Source organism: Myotis lucifugus, unplaced genomic scaffold, assembly GCF_000147115.1.
Source record: "Myotis lucifugus unplaced genomic scaffold, Myoluc2.0 scaffold_8425, whole genome shotgun sequence".
In the NCBI taxonomy this organism is placed as follows: domain Eukaryota; kingdom Metazoa; phylum Chordata; class Mammalia; order Chiroptera; family Vespertilionidae; genus Myotis; species Myotis lucifugus.
In genome coordinates, this window is record NW_005879473.1 from 1 (window position 1) to 6,962 (window position 6,962).

A 6,962-nucleotide genomic window follows, 5' to 3' on the forward strand; every position below is an offset into this window, starting at 1 on the left:
TAGATATAGAATCTAAAAAAAAAAAAAAAGCTCATAAATCCGGAGAAAAGATTGGTGGTTGCCAAAGAGGCAGGGGTTGGGGGATAGAAAGAAATGGGTGAACTGAGCTGTGTTGTGTTTTTTTTTAGTTTAAATGAAAAAATTCAGAGCAGCTTTAAAGATTTATAAATGAATACACTTTATTTGGATACATGGTATGAAAAAAAATTAACATCTCATCTTCAAAAGAAGTTCTATTTAAATTGCTTAATTTAACATACTCTTTAATAGTTTAAATATTTCATTAATTTATTTCCATATTAATGGTTTCTTTTTTAAGTCTATGTATTTTACATAATGCATTTAGAAACAATATTCTCAGAGGAGGTCCATGGTTTCAACAGCATGCCACAGCTCAAAAAGGGTTAAAACCCATGTTAAATGGAGTGTAAAATGCAGCTGCATAAGGAAGATGGTCTTTTTAAAATACATATATATATATTTTTATTGATTTCAGAGAGGAAGGGAGAGGGAGAGAGAGAGATAGAAACATCAACGATGAAGAGTCATTGATCGGCTGCCTCCTGCACGTACCCCACTGGGGATCAAGTCCGTTACCTAGGCATGTGCCCTTGACCAGAATCGAACCTGGGACCCTTCAGTCCACAGGCTGACGCTCTATCCACTGAGCCAAACCAGCTAGGGCAAGGAAGATGGTCTTGCTCTAAATCTGGACCACCAATAGAAAAGGTTAGAAATACTATTTCTGAAGAGCTAAAGGAATTAAAGCAATCAGGCCATTCTGATTCCAGATAGTTCACAGTACTTGCCAAATTATGGTTAAATGATTATTTACCTCTGTTTCTCCCTCAAGACAGGGCCAGGAATTGTGCAAGACACTCGGGATAACAAAGATGAATGCAACATCCTACCTATCCTTAAAGAGTGTGGCTAACTAGAGGATGTGGATAAGAAAATGAATGATTACAGTACAATGCAGAGGAGAGAACCCAAGTTGATCTAGGGATGGGCTGTCAGGACAACCTTTACTAGTGTTAAGCCTTCCAAATTCTTCACCTTTTCGGTGAGTAACATCTATCTTAACTTTAAAAGCATTGATAAATCAAGATAGTTGATCAAGTAGTCAGTGCTCTAGAGTAGAAAGTATAAGAAGCTTATCTTTACTAGAACATTTAGTTGCTAAGAATTGAGCCAGGCACTTACTCGTCCACATTCCAGAGTTAAAATAACACTTACAATAATAATCCTCTGTTTAATTCATTGAGCGGCAGATGTAAGATTTGCTCACTTGTTGGTATGTCAGATATACCTTCATTAGAAATAGCTGGTTATAAAAAGATACAAGATAGGAATGAAATGCCTATCAGCATTTCATTTATGCCATAAACAGTGAGTCCTGGACCAAGGGTAAAAGAAAAAAGTCTTAGAAATTAGACTTTTCAGAGCCATGACATGACCCCAACCTTCCTTTTCCTGTTACTGGAGGAGATTAAGTAACTTCTGCTGACCTTAATTTCCTATTTAAACTAGTAAAAAACAAACAAACAAACAAACAAAAAAACTAAAAAACTTAAATGCTCATTTACTAACTTGTTAGAAATTATTGGAACAAAAAAGACATTTATGTTAAAACATTCTATTTACAATAAATGTTTTCAAGGATTTGCGAAACTTCAGGCACTATAGGATTGGGTCAGAATTTGGAAATCCATTAGAAATCTATCCTATAAATATACTTCCATGGCTCCACCTTTTTTACGGGGTCCCATGACTCCACAGCAGCATTCAAATTTCAGGGCTAATGATTATGATAATTGTGTCACTAATACCCAATGTCTATACCTTTTTAGTAGAAAGTTGGTAACTACTTCCATTTTTTCCCCCTCAAGTGTTTAAACACTAATCAAGAGGAATTCTGGCCAAATACAATCATTTTTCTAAGTAAGATAACCTGAAATGTCTTTAAGATAAACTTACCTCAAGCTGAACCCTCTGTTCTAAATTCTTGTATGATCTCTGTAGTAACTCCCGGGTTCCAAGGACTCCATACCACATCAAGTTTTTAGTTCGGCTCCTGAAAATAAATGTTGGCAGGCAATTTCAGTAACTACTATTTATTTAGTCTTTAAAGGCAGAGCAAGCAAAAGAGATAATAAATGAAATCAAAGTAAAATTGCCTTCATGTAATAACATTATTACTATTACCAAAATTACCTGCATTTTTCAGGGTGCTCCTCTCTCTTATTATTAAATTCTAATGAAATTTTTGCATCTAATCCAATCCCAAAGTAATTGTTCATGACACATTTTTCTGAATATCCATCTCTATGATAATAAGGAAAAGTACATAAAAGTCAATTTCAGTTCATAACAATTACAATTTATACACAGCACTTAACACCATTAAAGCTTCCATTCCTGAGAGTAAAGTTGAGCAGAAATCACTTCCTATTCACATGAACTATGCACGACTCCAGTATATGTGTGTAAATGCTGGTAACACATAAAGGGATGGTGGGCAAGACAAAATGAAGAAAGAGTCATGGCAATGCTTTTCTACTGTCTCACAAAAATCTCAGTTCTCTCTCCTACATGAGCCCCCACTACACACACAAATGGAAGGGCTTGCAAGACTCCTCTTTTTTCATCATTAGAAAGACTCCTCCACTCCTACTCTTACCAATGGATAAATACTTAATAAGCAAAACCCTACTAGATCTATTCCATTCTTCCAGGTACTTTGGAAAGTACAAAGTTTAAAATATGGTCTTGTTGTTGAGGGTTGTCATTAGAGAAACATTTCTCTAATTAAAGAGAAATTAAACATAGAAGTAAAAGGAAGATATACTGAACTGCCAAAAAAATGTTAGGAGTTTAAGAAGGGAAGAGATTAATGTGGGCCAAAAGCTTCCTGAAATAACTAAACCCAGAAGCTGGAAGTGGAAGATGACAGATTTGGCAAGACCAAGAAGAAAGGAGGTGAAAGGAATAGCATGAATATGGATATGAAAGAGTCAGTGAATGAAATGTTCCAGAGAAAAGCGAGTATAGAGCGGAGTCTCACTTCGCCATAGGCTTATTGTCTAAGGCAGTGGTTCTCAACCTTCCTAATATAGTTCCTCATGTTGTGGTGACCCCCAATTTCATTGTTACAAATTGAACATAATTAAAGCATAGTGATTAATCACAAAAACAATATGTAATTATATATGTGTTTTCTGATGGTCTTAGGCGACCCCTGTGAAAGGGTCGTTCGACCCCCAAAGGGGTTGCGACCCACAGGTTGAGAACCGCTGGTCTAAGGCAACAGCTGGAAGGGACCCACCTCAGGAACAGGTCATGAAAACCACTGTATTGCACAAGGGCCAATGTGCTCATCATTATCAACTGCTGACATTTTCTGATGATTCTTTTTGTACGTGGAACCGTATTTATTGTAATACATTTTAAATGTTACCATTAGTATCAAACAGTGACAAGAAAAGCCAAAACAAAATCTATGGAAGTATTTGCTTACACTGAATCTGGATCTGGGTCAATAAATGGGTTGCACCGAAAGGATCAATATTTGCTAGTAACATTTTGTTGATAATAGAACTCCCAGCAATTGAGGCAGCTAGTCCTGCTCTTAAACCTGGACAGGGAAAAATAAGCATATACAGGATCACATGTTAAGGAAAATCCAGTCCATATTTTTAGGACTAATTTCAAAGCATGGTTTTCAGTGCCTGCTCTTCTCATTAATAAAAATTAAGAATTATGACATTGGTAGGTACAAGGCTTTTGATGCTTCTTAGAGTCTATATGTTGCTATAAAAAAAAGAGAAACAGATGAGTACCTACATCAGAGTCTCTTGGTAACCGTTTCTCATTTACCATCCCAATGATTCTGTAACTTCAACAAATATTACTTCCTTTGTTATAACAAATGAAGTATTAAGACTGTAAGAAGTTTACAATAAAGGCTGAATTACTCAAAATGTCATGGAGTTACCATTTCCATATTCACAAAGCATAGATAATACTCAACTTAAAATGTTAACATATATACTAAGGTGAAAAATCATGTTGGTGTCAATAATAAGTAGTAAAATGTTAAGTGTAGGTATTTATAAATTTTAGAATATAGTATTGAACATAAAAAATGAAGCATTTTTCTTACTTCTAAATATGCAAACTTCAAATTTATTTATTGGCCATTTGTATGTCTTTTTGGGAAAATGACTACCAAGATCCTTTGCCCATTTTTAAATTGGGATATTTGTCTTTTTATTGTTGAAATTTTAGTTCTTTATATATTCTGGATACTAGCAACTTATCAGATATGCTATTTGCAAATATCTTCTCCCATCCTGTGGACTGCCATCTCAGTAGTTTCTTGATGGTGTCCTTTGAATCACAAATATCCTTAATTTTGATGAAGTCCAATTTATAGTTTCATGTGTTGCTTGTGCTTTCTAAGAAATCGATGCCTATTCCAAGGTTACAAACATTTACGTCTATACTGTCTTTTTGTGGGTTTATAGGTTTAGCTCTTACATTTTTATGTATCGTGTGAAAGAAGGGTCTAACTTAGTTCTTATGTATATCTAGTTGCTCCAGTAGCAGTGGTTGAAAAAACTATTCTTTTCCTGTTGAATAACTGTCTTAGCACATTTTGTTGAAACCAATTAACCATAAATATTAGAGTTCTGGATTCTCAGTTCTATCCCATTGGCCTATATGACTATGATGCCAGTTCCATGTGGTCTTGAACACTGTAGCTTTGTAATAAGTTTTGAAATCAGGCAGTATGTCCTTCAACTTTCTTTTTCCATTACAATGTTGTTTTTTAACTCTTCTGGGTCCTTTGTATTTCCATGTGAAATTTAAGATCAGCTTGTCAATTTCTGCACAATGAGCAGTTGGGATTTTGGTAAGGATTGTGTGAAATCTGTAGTCAATTTGAGATGAGTTGCCATCTTAATAATATTATGTCTTCCAATCCATGAACACAGATGTATTTACATTTAATTAGATCTTCTTTAACTGCTTTCAGCAATGTTTTGTAGTTTTCAGTATTCAAATCTTTCACCTTTAGTTAAATTTATTCTTATTTTTTGTTATTTTTTATGCTATTGTAAATAAAATTATTTTAATTTCATGTTAAGACTGTTCATTACTAGAGAAATGCAATTACTTTTTGTATATTGATCTTTTATCCTGCAACCTTGTATTCATTTATTATCTCTACTAGTGTGTGTGTGTACTCTTTAGGATTTTCTATATGTAACATAAGTCCTAAAGACATACAGTACTTCCTCCTTCCTAATTTGGATGTCTTTAATACTTTTTATTTTTTCTAATTTCCTAAGCTAAAACCTCCTATACAATGTTGACTAGAATGGAAAGAGTAGACATCCTCCTTGTGTTCCTATTCTTAGAGAGAAAGCTTTCACCTTTCACCATTAAGTATGATGTCAGCTGTAGGTTTTTCATAGATGCCCTTTATCAGGTTGAAGAAGTTCCTTTCTATTCCTGGTTGTGTTTTTACCTTCAAATGATGTTGACCTTTTAAAAATGCTTTTTCTGTATCTACTGAGATGATTATGTGTTTTTGTCCATTATTAATATGGTATGTCACGTTGATTTTCATTATGTTGAACCAACGTTGCATCACTGAGAGAATACTGGTAATGGTGTATAATTGCTTTGAGTTGTTGGATTATTCAATTAGCTAGAATTTGGTTGGAGATTTTTGTGTTGCTATTCATGAACGATATTGATCTGTAGTTTTCTTGTGATGTCTTTGGTTTTATATCAGGGTAATACTGGATTCATAGCATGGTGGAAAGTGTTTTTTCCTCTTCTAGTATTTCAAAGTATGTGTGAAGGATTGGTGTTATTTCTTCTTCTTTTTTAATTGATCTCAGAGAGGAAGGGAGAGGAAGAGAGAGAACATTAATGATGAAAGAGAATAATTGATTGGCTGCCTCCTGCACACCCCCTACTGGGGATCGAGCCCGCAACTCAGGCATGTGCCCTTGACCAGAATTGAACCCAGGATCCTTAAGTCTGCAGGCCAACACTCTATCCACTGAGCCAAACCAGCTAGGGTGGTGTTATTTCTTCTTTAAACTTCAACAGTGAAGCAATTTGGGCCTGGGCTTTTCTTTATAGAAAGTTTTTTATTATAAATTCATTCTCTCTACTTATTTAAGGTCTACTCAGATTTTCTATTTCTTCTTGAAGCAGTTTTGGTAGTTCGTGTGTTTCTAGGAGTTTGTCCATTTCATCTAGGTTATCTAATTTGTTTTTCCCTTATAATCCTTTCTATTTCTGTAAAGTCCACGGTGATGTATTGTTTTAATTCCTGAGTTCAGTAATTTGAATCTCCTATCTTACTTTCTTGATCAATGTAAAGTTTTGTCAATTTTGTTAATCTGCTCACAGATCAACTTTTGGTTTCATTGCTTTTCTGTCTTGTTTTCTATACTCAATTTCATTTATTTCTACTCTAATCTTTATTGATTTCCTTCCCACTGCTGCTTTGAATTTAGTTTGCTCTTCTTGTTTTTCCAGTTTATTAAGTTGGAGAGTTAGGTTTTGAGATCTTTATACTTTTTTTAATACAGGCATTTACAGCTACAAATTTTACTCTAAGCACTGCTTTAGCTGTATCAAATAAGTTTTGGCATATGATATATTTTTGTTTTCATTCATATCAAAGCATATTTTATGATTTTTTTCTCTTTTTAAATGTATCTTTATTGTTGAAAGTATTACAGATGCCCTTTTTCCCCCATTGACCCCTTCTAACCCCCACCCACATCCCGTCTCAGGCCTTCACCACCCTATTGTCTGTGTTCACGGGTTATGCATATGTGCATATAAATTCTTTAGTTAATCTCTTTCTACTCACCTATCTACCCCCACCTTCCCTCTAAGATTTGACAGTCTGTTCTATGTTTTTATATCCCTGG

At 34.5% G+C, this 6,962-nt stretch overlaps 1 long non-coding RNA gene across 1 annotated transcript; it reads right to left on the minus strand.

Annotated features, from left to right (window-relative positions):
- Nucleotides 1-1,977: 1,977 nt before the first annotated feature.
- LOC102422783 lies at nucleotides 1,978-3,968 on the minus strand. The gene is made up of 3 exons (XR_002827902.1): nucleotides 3,518-3,968; nucleotides 2,215-2,325; nucleotides 1,978-2,074 (listed from the first exon to the last, which is right to left on the minus strand). It is a non-coding gene; the product is annotated as an uncharacterized LOC102422783 (long non-coding RNA).
- Nucleotides 3,969-6,962: the final 2,994 nt, after the last annotated feature.